The sequence below is a fragment of the Vicugna pacos genome, unplaced genomic scaffold, assembly GCF_048564905.1.
Source record: "Vicugna pacos unplaced genomic scaffold, VicPac4 scaffold_19, whole genome shotgun sequence".
In the NCBI taxonomy this organism is placed as follows: domain Eukaryota; kingdom Metazoa; phylum Chordata; class Mammalia; order Artiodactyla; family Camelidae; genus Vicugna; species Vicugna pacos.
This window is the reverse complement of record NW_027328740.1, coordinates 47,702,162-47,717,966: the sequence shown is the minus strand read 5'-3', so window position 1 is coordinate 47,717,966 and position 15,805 is coordinate 47,702,162. Positions and strand designations below refer to the sequence as shown.

General features: G+C 45.9%; 3 long non-coding RNA genes across 3 annotated transcripts; all 3 read right to left on the bottom strand.

The window, feature by feature from the left end:
- Nucleotides 1-307: 307 nt before the first annotated feature.
- Nucleotides 308-5,245, bottom strand: LOC140693006 (uncharacterized). Its single transcript, XR_012068654.1, has 3 exons — nt 5,117-5,245; nt 1,855-1,927; nt 308-481 (listed from the first exon to the last, which is right to left on the bottom strand). It is a non-coding gene; the product is annotated as an uncharacterized lncRNA (long non-coding RNA).
- Nucleotides 5,246-5,588: 343 nt separating this feature from the next.
- LOC140692984 (uncharacterized) lies at nt 5,589-10,524 on the bottom strand. Its single transcript, XR_012068632.1, has 3 exons — nt 10,398-10,524; nt 7,136-7,208; nt 5,589-5,762 (listed from the first exon to the last, which is right to left on the bottom strand). It is a non-coding gene; the product is annotated as an uncharacterized lncRNA (long non-coding RNA).
- Nucleotides 10,525-10,869: 345 nt separating this feature from the next.
- On the bottom strand, nt 10,870-15,805 carry LOC140692994 (uncharacterized). Its single transcript, XR_012068642.1, has 3 exons — nt 15,679-15,805; nt 12,417-12,489; nt 10,870-11,043 (listed from the first exon to the last, which is right to left on the bottom strand). It is a non-coding gene; the product is annotated as an uncharacterized lncRNA (long non-coding RNA).

Here is a 15,805-nt window from a genome sequence, read left to right as displayed (position 1 = left end):
GATCAGTGCGATGGAGGGGCTGCCGCCCTCTGTGGAGCTTGGCTTAGGTCTTTGGTCCGGGAAGCTGTGTCAGTTCGAGATACTGCTGCTGCCCAAAGACCTGAGTTCACGGGTCAGTTTCCAGAACCTGAAAGGGCAGACAGTGGAAGATCTGCCTGTCTTCAGCTTACTGGAGAGGCTCCGAGGTCCTTTCAGACTTGCCCAGTCCTGTTGAAGTCGACTTTATGGGAGACACGAAGAGAAGCTGGCCGAAAACATGGCTGCACGGATTGAGGAGAGATGCGAACACATTGATGAGAGATGTTCTGCTACAATAGAGAATACTGGCCTGGAGACAGCTGTAGAGGATAGCAGGCTCGAAAGGCATTCATGAGACATATTGAACCTCGCTGATACTAGCAGAAACCTACGGAGGGCCACCGTGGACTGGAGGAAGTTCCTCAATTCTCTGCTCCAAGAACGGGTCCAAGATCCCTGACGTCTAAAGAGAAGAGATGGCAGAGATGATAAAAACGCTCATGTTCTTGAAAGAGGTCAGATAATCCACACGACCCAAGGGGCAATTCCAAGCCATTCAGATCAAAGTGCACCAAGCCCAGGTAAGCCTTTTCCCAGGTTTGGGCCTAGCTATCAAGCACTTGCTCTTCCCTCCCCTCCACTCAGGCATCCATTTTGAGGGATCAGTACCTGAGCTGCAATGAAGCCAGTAAGAGAAGAGCAAGCCCCTCCTAGAATCAGAGTTCCTCTAGCTTCATCCTCTGTGAACAACAGGGAACCCCATAAAGGTCAAATACTCTCGTATGAAATAGATAGGAATTGAATACTTAGCTCCCACAAAGAAACGATGGCCTTCCGCTAGATTCAGCAAATGCTGGGATTATGTCCTCTCTGGGGTGAAGGGAGTGTGGTAAGTGAGGGGAATCTTTGACTGAACTTGAATCTGTATTAGGCCTCCGTTTTTCAAGACAGTCTAGGTAAATATTAGAAGTCAGATAGTGAACGGAACTGTAAAAGTCGCCAATGACATGAAAGACACAGCTTATGTGGACCGTCTTTCAATTGAGTCAAGCCCCCGGGGGCAATCTATCATGGGGGTGCAGACTTGGTTGCATTCAAGTGCTTTACCCAACATGATCGGATGATTAAGCGTTCTCATCACTGATAGAAGAACACCTGGTTCTCAGTAGCCTAGCATAGCTGCAGCAGGGTTCTCATAGCTATAATGCCTCTAGGTTCTTTGGATTCAAAGCTAAATGTATATATTTAGTTCGTTTCCTCTTGTATTTTCCTTGAGAGGGATGTTACACCTTGAAATGCCAACATTGACCAGTAGGTGTCATCGGGACTAAAGGGCACCACATGCACAAGGGAATCCAAGCTTGGGGGTTATTTCATGTTTCCATTAGTTATTTCATGGTTCCTGTTGGTTTCGGAGGCTTCAACAGTAAAGAGCTGACATGACCCCTTTAACAGTTCGGACTGCTAGTTTGCATTCTATCTGTCTATGTTTTCCTTAGAGCTGACAAAATGTTACCGAAATTGACAAGTCTGGCTTCTAGGTCGATTTAGTATGTTTCAGAAACTAACTTCATTTTCGTATAACTCCCAAAACATTTATATCAATTCTATTAAATTTTTAAAGACTGCAAATGAGATATCAACACAATGTCAAAACTGGAGTCTTCGGACAATCCCTCCCACCACGGCTGTATAGAAACAAAGAGATAAAAAGAAATCACATTTCTGTGAAATGTATCTGGAAAGTGTTGATTCATCGATGCCCAGTTGACAGAGAAGCAGTGCAACATGCGCTCACTCGCTCCCATGAACACAGCAATGGAAACATCCACTCACCCAGCCCTTGGCACAGGACACTTGCCGAAGAGAGGTCTGTTACTTCCAAAGACAGGATGAGGCCTCAGAACACCTGGAAGCAGGAGAAGGAAAAGCAGGGAATGGATACCAGTGCATGGTCTGAGCCCTGTTGATGGAGCAGTAAAGGTGAAACTCTCTTTAACTTGGACGCACACTCTCAAGCGGACAGGAGACATGGGATTGAAGGTGATGCGCTGAGTGTTAGAAGAGTGCACAGCAGATGCTTGGCTGACAGATCTCAAAGAATCCAGTGCAAAATATCCCCACAGTTGATTCTGAGACCAAGCTCCGAGCTGCCAAATTTGAGGTAGCAGAGGCAGCGTTCAGGGAGGGATAGGGCTACGGATGGTGGCACACGCTGAGTCTCAGGGATCCGGAGTGCGTTGTGGGATGTGGTGGGTCCTATCAAGAGAGCAAACCGACCTGGGACCCCAATGAGCAAGCAACCATCCTGGCGCGTGCAGTTGAAATTATCGATATGTCCCATGGCCACACCCAGTGCATCTGCAGGACCAGAGACCAATTTGGCATTTTGCCAATAGAGCATGTGTGGGGCTGAATCAGAGATATTGTGCATCGGGTCTGAGGGATCCAGGGGGCCTTGGGTTTGAATTCAGAATGAAAAGCCTTAGGATCTGCTACATTCATAACCTGGGCTGTGATTATGGTTTGGTTTGAGGCACCGGATGTGCAACAGCTCTGTGGTTGGCTTCGTGCACCCGTGCCACAAGGATGAGAGGACAAGGAAGTGTGGTCCAAGACCACAGCGTGAGAAGAGGAAGGATTTCCTTCAGTTTATCTCTCAAAAGCGGATGCTACATTTTGGATGGCACCGGCACGGTTCGGCAGCGAGGACACCAAGTTCGGGCTGCGGGATCATTCCAGCAGGCCCTGATGTGTGACATCCATAGATATGCTTCCACTGGTGTTTCTGTAGACAGAGAAGCTCTTGGAAGAACTGGTTTCAGTGGGACATTCCCGTGGCACTACAAAGCACAAGCGCACTCACACTCTGCTCTTCTGGAAACACTCCAAAATAACAGAGAGTAGAATGCAGAGCTGAGAACCTTTAGAAGCTCCATTTCCACCAGAGGAAGTGTCCTGTGCTCTTTCAGATTTGTGAGATAAGCGTAATCAAAATGAGGTTATCCTAATCGAAATAGTATGGGGGGTTCATCACAACAAAGGCAACACCAGCAATTGGAGATAGACCAGACAACACACACAGGAACAGGACATGGCATCAATGTCTAGGAAAATTTGTCCTCACAGAAATCCCATGCAATTGTGTAGAGCCAAGTGTCTAAAGTTTTCACTTAACCAAGCCCTAGAAGTCTACATTAGATACCTGAAATTACCTGACCAGTAGAGATGAAGAAATACAGTAAAAGGAAAAGGAAGTACCATTTTCAGTTCCAAAGAGATTGAAGGCCCTAAAGATAAGCTTTCAGACAACTAGACTGCAAAACGCTCTCCAGAGCAAGTATTGAAAATGGAGGTGAGGGAAACACTGAAGAACAACAGTGTCTCAGAATCACAAAAGGCAGAATACCAGAAAAGGGGAAGAGAAAGCCTAAAGACGAGCCAAATAATATCAGAAAACTCAGTGGATGAGAAAATATCAGGGCTAACATTCCGTCCTAAGCAGACGAGATATTGCAGAGGGACGCGTGAATGACTTTGAAGACAGGGGAACAGAAATCCCTCGGTCAGAAGCACACATAGGAAAGCAAGTGCAAACCAATGAAAACATTGCTGTTGAATCCTGGTTGAAGACAAGGCATGAAAGACTAAAATTCGAAAGAGTCCCAGATGGAAAAGCAAGAGATAAAGAAACAAACAATGTTTGAAAAGTTATGTGTAGAAAAATCAGACTGAAACTTGCTGAAAGCCAAGATAGAATCATCTAGGCGAATTCAGGAAGTACACAGCGTCCAAAAGAGGTGGAATCCCAATAGACTTAGCAGCAGCTGTATGATCCAAATCAACAAAGTTCATGAGCATCCCAGTGATTTAAAATGCGCCTGGAGGAAAGCAACATAGTCACAAGAGAACCTCCAGAGGGGTTTCAGCTGCTATCTCAGCAGCAATATTGCAGGACAGGGAGGAGTGCCAGGACATAGACCATAGCTTGAATGGCAAAATGCTGCCATCTAGGGTAGCCTATGCCACATGACCGCCATTTCTAATAACAGCAGAGCTAGAGAATGCCACAGACCTGCAAATCTTAAAAGAATTCAGCAGTTCGAAACTTATCCTAAAAGAAAGGTTGAGAATTCTCCCCTGAAGGGATAAGCAGCAAGATGAAATGGAAAGAAGAAAACCCTTATTGGAAATGCAAGAAGAGCATGAGTGGAAAAGAAGAAACAAGAAGAAGGCAAGGAGGACATCAAAACCCTAAAGATGGGAGAGGGAAGCAGGAAATCATAGGGGATTGGAAGCACTCTCTTAAGGGAGTCAGCTTATATGACTCTCTGTTGGAAGCAAACGGAGAGATGCATGGCCTGACGTGTTTGCAAAGCAAACGAGAAGCAGACCAAGAAAGAATCAAACAAACAAACAACACAAAAAGGGTAGGGTAACATGAATATTCAAAAGAAATTACTCAAGGTGATGTCAAGGATCATTCAGTACGCATCGACCCAGTATCGCGGCTTGAATGTACTCAGCACACCTGTATTCGGAAATCAGAGGCGTGCATTTATATTCGTAAATATTGATTCATATGAGCATATCGTGACCTAACCCAAATGCCGATTTGGAATCCAATGGATTCCTAGTCCGTGATATAGACTTGCAAGTCTTCCAACAGGATGAATGAATGCCATATTCTACACTACGTCGAGAAGAAATGGCACAAGCCTATAACAAGGAAAAGTAGCTCCACAAAAGTGTACTAAGATTAAAAGAGACAGGCAGTAAAGTGCACACTGGGGATTGTATCATTCCTAGGAATTTCAGCCCCCTTGAAACAAATGGATAGATGTCCCGTGAATGCGGGTGTTTCAGCAGAAATCAACCGACGGCTATGTATTGCGGGTGTGCCCATATTACAGGAACAATAGTTTCCCTTAGTGGGTCTCTGTGTACTGTGAACTGTTAGAAAGTTTAAAGACGTGTGAAACATTCAACTGAAAATGGACACACTTCCCTCCGTTGCTACAGTGCATACAGATCTGAACAAAAGGAAAGAGGGAAGAACAAAGGCCCATGGGACGCTAGTGGGTAGAATCACATTTACCTTAGGAACCTCTCGTCGGATGCAGCCCCTCCCCCAGCACTGACAAGATGCAGCAGCCATTGGGGATGGCAGTTAGCGGTTGGATTCCAGGTGGAATGTTGGTGTGTACCGCGAGGCTTGTTGTGGCTGGTGGATCCTAGGTAACCGGGCAGAGTTCTGTGGGTGGATCAGTGCGATGGAGGGGCTGCCGCCCTCTGTGGAGCTTGGCTTAGGTCTTTGGTCCGGGAAGCTGTGTCAGTTCGAGATACTGCTGCTGCCCAAAGACCTGAGTTCACGGGTCAGTTTCCAGAACCTGAAAGGGCAGACAGTGGAAGATCTGCCTGTCTTCAGCTTACTGGAGAGGCTCCGAGGTCCTTTCAGACTTGCCCAGTCCTGTTGAAGTCGACTTTATGGGAGACACGAAGAGAAGCTGGCCGAAAACTTGGCTGCATGGATTGAGGAGAGATGCGAACACATTGATGAGAGATGTTCTGCTACAATAGAGAATACTGGCCTGGAGACAGCTGTAGAGGATAGCAGGCTCGAAAGGCATTCATGAGACATATTGAACCTCGCTGATACTAGCAGAAACCTACGGAGGGCCACCGTGGACTGGAGGAAGTTCCTCAATTCTCTGCTCCAAGAACGGGTCCAAGATCCCTGACGTCTAAAGAGAAGAGATGGCAGAGATGATAAAAACGCTCATGTTCTTGAAAGAGGTCAGATAATCCACACGACCCAAGGGGCAATTCCAAGCCATTCAGATCAAAGTGCACCAAGCCCAGGTAAGCCTTTTCCCAGGTTTGGGCCTAGCTATCAAGCACTTGCTCTTCCCTCCCCTCCACTCAGGCATCCATTTTGAGGGATCAGTACCTGAGCTGCAATGAAGCCAGTAAGAGAAGAGCAAGCCCCTCCTAGAATCAGAGTTCCTCTAGCTTCATCCTCTGTGAACAACAGGGAACCCCATAAAGGTCAAATACTCTCGTATGAAATAGATAGGAATTGAATACTTAGCTCCCACAAAGAAACGATGGCCTTCCGCTAGATTCAGCAAATGCTGGGATTATGTCCTCTCTGGGGTGAAGGGAGTGTGGTAAGTGAGGGGAATCTTTGACTGAACTTGAATCTGTATTAGGCCTCCGTTTTTCAAGACAGTCTAGGTAAATATTAGAAGTCAGATAGTGAACGGAACTGTAAAAGTCGCCAATGACATGAAAGACACAGCTTATGTGGACCGTCTTTCAATTGAGTCAAGCCCCCGGGGGCAATCTATCATGGGGGTGCAGACTTGGTTGCATTCAAGTGCTTTACCCAACATGATCGGATGATTAAGCGTTCTCATCACTGATAGAAGAACACCTGGTTCTCAGTAGCCTAGCATAGCTGCAGCAGGGTTCTCATAGCTATAATGCCTCTAGGTTCTTTGGATTCAAAGCTAAATGTATATATTTAGTTCGTTTCCTCTTGTATTTTCCTTGAGAGGGATGTTACACCTTGAAATGCCAACATTGACCAGTAGGTGTCATCGGGACTAAAGGGCACCACATGCACAAGGGAATCCAAGCTTGGGGGTTATTTCATGTTTCCATTAGTTATTTCATGGTTCCTGTTGGTTTCGGAGGCTTCAACAGTAAAGAGCTGACATGACCCCTTTAACAGTTCGGACTGCTAGTTTGCATTCTATCTGTCTATGTTTTCCTTAGAGCTGACAAAATGTTACCGAAATTGACAAGTCTGGCTTCTAGGTCGATTTAGTATGTTTCAGAAACTAACTTCATTTTCGTATAACTCCCAAAACATTTATATCAATTCTATTAAATTTTTAAAGACTGCAAATGAGATATCAACACAATGTCAAAACTGGAGTCTTCGGACAATCCCTCCCACCACGGCTGTATAGAAACAAAGAGATAAAAAGAAATCACATTTCTGTGAAATGTATCTGGAAAGTGTTGATTCATCGATGCCCAGTTGACAGAGAAGCAGTGCAACCTGCGCTCACTCGCTCCCATGAACACAGCAATGGAAACATCCACTCACCCAGCCCTTGGCACAGGACACTTGCCGAAGAGAGGTCTGTTACTTCCAAAGACAGGATGAGGCCTCAGAACACCTGGAAGCAGGAGAAGGAAAAGCAGGGAATGGATACCAGTGCATGGTCTGAGCCCTGTTGATGGAGCAGTAAAGGTGAAACTCTCTTTAACTTGGACGCACACTCTCAAGCGGACAGGAGACATGGGATTGAAGGTGATGCGCTGAGTGTTAGAAGAGTGCACAGCAGATGCTTGGCTGACAGATCTCAAAGAATCCAGTGCAAAATATCCCCACAGTTGATTCTGAGACCAAGCTCCGAGCTGCCAAATTTGAGGTAGCAGAGGCAGCGTTCAGGGAGGGATAGGGCTACGGATGGTGGCACACGCTGAGTCTCAGGGATCCGGAGTGCTTTGTGGGATGTGGTGGGTCCTATCAAGAGAGCAAACCGACCTGGGACCCCAATGAGTAAGCAACCAGCCTGGCGCGCGCAGTTGAAATTATCGATATGTCCCATGGCCACACCCAGTGCATCTGCAGGACCAGAGACCAATTTGGCATTTTGCCAATAGAGCATGTGTGGGGCTGAATCAGAGATATTGTGCATCGGGTCTGAGGGATCCAGGGGGCCTTGGGTTTGAATTCAGAATGAAAAGCCTTAGGATCTGCTACATTCATAACCTGGGCTGTGATTATGGTTTGGTTTGAGGCACAGGATGTGCAACAGCTCTGTGGTTGGCTTCGTGCACCCGTGCCACAAGGATGAGAGGACAAGGAAGTGTGGTCCAAGACCACAGCGTGAGAAGAGGAAGGATTTCCTTCAGTTTATCTCTCAAAAGCGGATGCTACATTTTGGATGGCACCGGCACGGTTCGGCAGCGAGGACACCAAGTTCGGTCTGCGGGATCATTCCAGCAGGCCCTGATGTGTGACATCCATAGATATGCTTCCACTGGTGTTTCTGTAGACAGAGAAGCTCTTGGAAGAACTGGTTTCAGTGGGACATTCCCGTGGCACTACAAAGCACAAGCGCACTCACACTCTGCTCTTCTGGAAACACTCCAAAATAACAGAGAGTAGAATGCAGAGCTGAGAACCTTTAGAAGCTCCATTTCCACCAGAGGAAGTGTCCTGTGCTCTTTCAGATTTGTGAGATAAGCGTAATCAAAATGAGGTTATCCTAATCGAAATAGTATGGGGGGTTCATCACAACAAAGGCAACACCAGCAATTGGAGATAGACCAGACAACACACACAGGAACAGGACATGGCATCAATGTCTAGGAAAATTTGTCCTCACAGAAATCCCATGCAATTGTGTAGAGCCAAGTGTCTAAAGTTTTCACTTAACCAAGCCCTAGAAGTCTACATTAGATACCTGAAATTACCTGACCAGTAGAGATGAAGAAATACAGTAAAAGGAAAAGGAAGTACCATTTTCAGTTCCAAAGAGATTGAAGGCCCTAAAGATAAGCTTTCAGACAACTAGACTGCAAAACGCTCTCCAGAGCAAGTATTGAAAATGGAGGTGAGGGAAACACTGAAGAACAACAGTGTCTCAGAATCACAAAAGGCAGAATACCAGAAAAGGGGAAGAGAAAGCCTAAAGACGAGCCAAATAATATCAGAAAACTCAGTGGATGAGAAAATATCAGGGCTAACATTCCGTCCTAAGCAGACGAGATATTGCAGAGGGACACGTGAATGACTTTGAAGACAGGGGAACAGAAATCCCTCGGTCAGAAGCACACATAGGAAAGCAAGTGCAAACCAATGAAAACATTGCTGTTGAATCCTGGTTGAAGACAAGGCATGAAAGACTAAAATTCGAAAGAGTCCCAGATGGAAAAGCAAGAGATAAAGAAACAAACAATGTTTGAAAAGTTATGTGTAGAAAAATCAGACTGAAACTTGCTGAAAGCCAAGATAGAATCATCTAGGCGAATTCAGGAAGTACACAGCGTCCAAAAGAGGTGGAATCCCAATAGACTTAGCAGCAGCTGTATGATCCAAATCAACAAAGTTCATGAGCATCCCAGTGATTTAAAATGCGCCTGGAGGAAAGCAACATAGTCACAAGAGAACCTCCAGAGGGGTTTCAGCTGCTATCTCAGCAGCAATATTGCAGGACAGGGAGGAGTGCCAGGACATAGACCATAGCTTGAATGGCAAAATGCTGCCATCTAGGGTAGCCTATGCCACATGACCGCCATTTCTAATAACAGCAGAGCTAGAGAATGCCACAGACCTGCAAATCTTAAAAGAATTCAGCAGTTCGAAACTTATCCTAAAAGAAAGGTTGAGGATTCTCCCCTGAAGGGATAAGCAGCAAGATGAAATGGAAAGAAGAAAACCCTTATTGGAAATGCAAGAAGAGCATGAGTGGAAAAGAAGAAACAAGAAGAAGGCAAGGAGGACATCAAAACCCTAAAGATGGGAGAGGGAAGCAGGAAATCATAGGGGATTGGAAGCACTCTCTTAAGGGAGTCAGCTTATATGACTCTCTGTTGGAAGCAAACGGAGAGATGCATGGCCTGACGTGTTTGCAAAGCAAACGAGAAGCAGACCAAGAAAGAATCAAACAAACAAACAACACAAAAAGGGTAGGGTAACATGAATATTCAAAAGAAATTACTCAAGGTGATGTCAAGGATCATTCAGTACGCATCGACCCAGTATCGCGGCTTGAATGTACTCAGCACACCTGTATTCGGAAATCAGAGGCGTGCATTTATATTCGTAAATATTGATTCATATGAGCATATCGTGACCTAACCCAAATGCCGATTTGGAATCCAATGGATTCCTAGTCCGTGATATAGACTTGCAAGTCTTCCAACAGGATGAATGAATGCCATATTCTACACTACGTCGAGAAGAAATGGCACAAGCCTATAACAAGGAAAAGTAGCTCCACAAAAGTGTACTAAGATTAAAAGAGACAGGCAGTAAAGTGCACACTGGGGATTGTATCATTCCTAGGAATTTCAGCCCCCTTGAAACAAATGGATAGATGTCCCGTGAATGCGGGTGTTTCAGCAGAAATCAACCGACGGCTATGTATTGCGGGTGTGCCCATATTACAGGAACAAGAGTTTCCCTTAGTGGGTCTCTGTGTACTGTGAACTGTTAGAAAGTTTAAAGACGTGTGAAACATTCAACTGAAAATGGACACACTTCCCTCCGTTGCTACAGTGCATACAGATCTGAACAAAAGGAAAGAGGGAAGAACAAAGGCCCATGGGACGCTAGTGGGTAGAATCACATTTACCTTAGGAACCTCTCGTCGGATGCAGCCCCTCCCCCAGCACTGACAAGATGCAGCAGCCATTGGGGATGGCAGTTAGCGGTTGGATTCCAGGTGGAATGTTGGTGTGTACCGCGAGGCTTGTTGTGGCTGGTGGATCCTAGGTAACCGGGCAGAGTTCTGTGGGTGGATCAGTGCGATGGAGGGGCTGCCGCCCTCTGTGGAGCTTGGCTTAGGTCTTTGGTCCGGGAAGCTGTGTCAGTTCGAGATACTGCTGCTGCCCAAAGACCTGAGTTCACGGGTCAGTTTCCAGAACCTGAAAGGGCAGACAGTGGAAGATCTGCCTGTCTTCAGCTTACTGGAGAGGCTCCGAGGTCCTTTCAGACTTGCCCAGTCCTGTTGAAGTCGACTTTATGGGAGACACGAAGAGAAGCTGGCCGAAAACATGGCTGCATGGATTGAGGAGAGATGCGAACACATTGATGAGAGATGTTCTGCTACAATAGAGAATACTGGCCTGGAGACAGCTGTAGAGGATAGCAGGCTCGAAAGGCATTCATGAGACATATTGAACCTCGCTGATACTAGCAGAAACCTACGGAGGGCCACCGTGGACTGGAGGAAGTTCCTCAATTCTCTGCTCCAAGAACGGGTCCAAGATCCCTGACGTCTAAAGAGAAGAGATGGCAGAGATGATAAAAACGCTCATGTTCTTGAAAGAGGTCAGATAATCCACACGACCCAAGGGGCAATTCCAAGCCATTCAGATCAAAGTGCACCAAGCCCAGGTAAGCCTTTTCCCAGGTTTGGGCCTAGCTATCAAGCACTTGCTCTTCCCTCCCCTCCACTCAGGCATCCATTTTGAGGGATCAGTACCTGAGCTGCAATGAAGCCAGTAAGAGAAGAGCAAGCCCCTCCTAGAATCAGAGTTCCTCTAGCTTCATCCTCTGTGAACAACAGGGAACCCCATAAAGGTCAAATACTCTCGTATGAAATAGATAGGAATTGAATACTTAGCTCCCACAAAGAAACGATGGCCTTCCGCTAGATTCAGCAAATGCTGGGATTATGTCCTCTCTGGGGTGAAGGGAGTGTGGTAAGTGAGGGGAATCTTTGACTGAACTTGAATCTGTATTAGGCCTCCGTTTTTCAAGACAGTCTAGGTAAATATTAGAAGTCAGATAGTGAACGGAACTGTAAAAGTCGCCAATGACATGAAAGACACAGCTTATGTGGACCGTCTTTCAATTGAGTCAAGCCCCCGGGGGCAATCTATCATGGGGGTGCAGACTTGGTTGCATTCAAGTGCTTTACCCAACATGATCGGATGATTAAGCGTTCTCATCACTGATAGAAGAACACCTGGTTCTCAGTAGCCTAGCATAGCTGCAGCAGGGTTCTCATAGCTATAATGCCTCTAGGTTCTTTGGATTCAAAGCTAAATGTATATATTTAGTTCGTTTCCTCTTGTATTTTCCTTGAGAGGGATGTTACACCTTGAAATGCCAACATTGACCAGTAGGTGTCATCGGGAGTAAAGGGCACCACATGCACAAGGGAATCCAAGCTTGGGGGTTATTTCATGTTTCCATTAGTTATTTCATGGTTCCTGTTGGTTTCGGAGGCTTCAACAGTAAAGAGCTGACATGACCCCTTTAACAGTTCGGACTGCTAGTTTGCATTCTATCTGTCTATGTTTTCCTTAGAGCTGACAAAATGTTACCGAAATTGACAAGTCTGGCTTCTAGGTCGATTTAGTATGTTTCAGAAACTAACTTCATTTTCGTATAACTCCCAAAACATTTATATCAATTCTATTAAATTTTTAAAGACTGCAAATGAGATATCAACACAATGTCAAAACTGGAGTCTTCGGACAATCCCTCCCACCACGGCTGTATAGAAACAAAGAGATAAAAAGAAATCACATTTCTGTGAAATGTATCTGGAAAGTGTTGATTCATCGATGCCCAGTTGACAGAGAAGCAGTGCAACATGCGCTCACTCGCTCCCATGAACACAGCAATGGAAACATCCACTCACCCAGCCCTTGGCACAGGACACTTGCCGAAGAGAGGTCTGTTACTTCCAAAGACAGGATGAGGCCTCAGAACACCTGGAAGCAGGAGAAGGAAAAGCAGGGAATGGATACCAGTGCATGGTCTGAGCCCTGTTGATGGAGCAGTAAAGGTGAAACTCTCTTTAACTTGGACGCACACTCTCAAGCGGACAGGAGACATGGGATTGAAGGTGATGTGCTGAGTGTTAGAAGAGTGCACAGCAGATGCTTGGCTGACAGATCTCAAAGAATCCAGTGCAAAATATCCCCACAGTTGATTCTGAGACCAAGCTCCGAGCTGCCAAATTTGAGGTAGCAGAGGCAGCGTTCAGGGAGGGATAGGGCTACGGATGGTGGCACACGCTGAGTCTCAGGGATCCGGAGTGCGTTGTAGGATGTGGTGGGTCCTATCTAGAGAGCAAACCGACCTGGGACCCCAATGAGCAAGCAACCACCCTGGCGCGCGCAGTTGAAATTATCGATATATCCCATGGCCACACCCAGTGCATCTGCAGGACCAGAGACCAATTTGGCATTTTGCCAATAGAGCATGTGTGGGGCTGAATCAGAGATATTGTGCATCGGGTCTGAGGGATCCAGGGGGCCTTGGGTTTGAATTCAGAATGAAAAGCCTTAGGATCTGCTACATTCATAACCTGGGCTGTGATTATGGTTTGGTTTGAGGCACCGGATGTGCAACAGCTCTGTGGTTGGCTTCGTGCACCCGTGCCACAAGGATGAGAGGACAAGGAAGTGTGGTCCAAGACCACAGCGTGAGAAGAGGAAGGATTTCCTTCAGTTTATCTCTCAAAAGCGGATGCTACATTTTGGATGGCACCGGCACGGTTCGGCAGCGAGGACACCAAGTTCGGGCTGCGGGATCATTCCAGCAGGCCCTGATGTGTGACATCCATAGATATGCTTCCACTGGTGTTTCTGTAGACAGAGAAGCTCTTGGAAGAACTGGTTTCAGTGGGACATTCCCGTGGCACTACAAAGCACAAGCGCACTCACACTCTGCTCTTCTGGAAACACTCCAAAATAACAGAGAGTAGAATGCAGAGCTGAGAACCTTTAGAAGCTCCATTTCCACCAGAGGAAGTGTCCTGTGCTCTTTCAGATTTGTGAGATAAGCGTAATCAAAATGAGGTTATCCTAATCGAAATAGTATGGGGGGTTCATCACAACAAAGGCAACACCAGGAATTGGAGATAGACCAGGCAACACACACAGGAACAGGACATGGCATCAATGTCTAGGAAAATTTGTCCTCACAGAAATCCCATGCAATTGTGTAGAGCCAAGTGTCTAAAGTTTTCACTTAACCAAGCCCTAGAAGTCTACATTAGATACCTGAAATTACCTGACCAGTAGAGATGAAGAAATACAGTAAAAGGAAAAGGAAGTACCATTTTCAGTTCCAAAGAGATTGAAGGCCCTAAAGATAAGCTTTCAGACAACTAGACTGCAAAACGCTCTCCAGAGCAAGTATTGAAAATGGAGGTGAGGGAAACACTGAAGAACAACAGTGTCTCAGAATCACAAAAGGCAGAATACCAGAAAAGGGGAAGAGAAAGCCTAAAGACGAGCCAAATAATATCAGAAAACTCAGTGGATGAGAAAATATCAGGGCTAACATTCCGTCCTAAGCAGACGAGATATTGCAGAGGGACGCGTGAATGACTTTGAAGACAGGGGAACAGAAATCCCTCGGTCAGAAGCACACATAGGAAAGCAAGTGCAAACCAATGAAAACATTGCTGTTGAATCCTGGTTGAAGACAAGGCATGAAAGACTAAAATTCGAAAGAGTCCCAGATGGAAAAGCAAGAGATAAAGAAACAAACAATGTTTGAAAAGTTATGTGTAGAAAAATCAGACTGAAACTTGCTGAAAGCCAAGATAGAATCATCTAGGCGAATTCAGGAAGTACACAGCGTCCAAAAGAGGTGGAATCCCAATAGACTTAGCAGCAGCTGTATGATCCAAATCAACAAAGTTCATGAGCATCCCAGTGATTTAAAATGCGCCTGGAGGAAAGCAACATAGTCACAAGAGAACCTCCAGAGGGGTTTCAGCTGCTATCTCAGCAGCAATATTGCAGGACAGGGAGGAGTGCCAGGACATAGACCATAGCTTGAATGGCAAAATGCTGCCATCTAGGGTAGCCTATGCCACATGACCGCCATTTCTAATAACAGCAGAGCTAGAGAATGCCACAGACCTGCAAATCTTAAAAGAATTCAGCAGTTCGAAACTTATCCTAAAAGAAAGGTTGAGGATTCTCCCCTGAAGGGATAAGCAGCAAGATGAAATGGAAAGAAGAAAACCCTTATTGGAAATGCAAGAAGAGCATGAGTGGAAAAGAAGAAACAAGAAGAAGGCAAGGAGGACATCAAAACCCTAAAGATGGGAGAGGGAAGCAGGAAATCATAGGGGATTGGAAGCACTCTCTTAAGGGAGTCAGCTTATATGACTCTCTGTTGGAAGCAAACGGAGAGATGCATGGCCTGACGTGTTTGCAAAGCAAACGAGAAGCAGACCAAGAAAGAATCAAACAAACAAACAACACAAAAAGGGTAGGGTAACATGAATATTCAAAAGAAATTACTCAAGGTGATGTCAAGGATCATTCAGTACGCATCGACCCAGTATCGCGGCTTGAATGTACTCAGCACACCTGTATTCGGAAATCAGAGGCGTGCATTTATATTCGTAAATATTGATTCATATGAGCATATCGTGACCTAACCCAAATGCCGATTTGGAATCCAATGGATTCCTAGTCCGTGATATAGACTTGCAAGTCTTCCAACAGGATGAATGAATGCCATATTCTACACTACGTCGAGAAGAAATGGCACAAGCCTATAACAAGGAAAAGTAGCTCCACAAAAGTGTTCTAAGATCAAAAGAGACAGGCAGTAAAGTGCACACTGGGGATTGTATCATTCCTAGGAATTTCAGCCCCCTTGAAACAAATGGATAGATGTCCCGTGAATGCGGGTGTTTCAGCAGAAATCAACCGACGGCTATGTATTGCGGGTGTGCCCATATTACAGGAACAAGAGTTTCCCTTAGTGGGTCTCTGTGTACTGTGAACTGTTAGAAAGTTTAAAGACGTGTGAAACATTCAACTGAAAATGGACACACTTGCCTCCGTTGCTACAGTGCATACAGATCTGAACAAAAGGAAAGAGGGAAGAACAAAGGCCCATGGGACGCTAGTGGGTAGAATCACATTTACCTTAGGAACCTCTCGTCGGATGCAGCCCCTCCCCCAGCACTGACAAGATGCAGCAGCCATTGGGGATGGCAGTTAGCGGTTGGATTCCAGGTGGAATGTTGGTGTGTACCGCGAGGCTTGTTGTGGC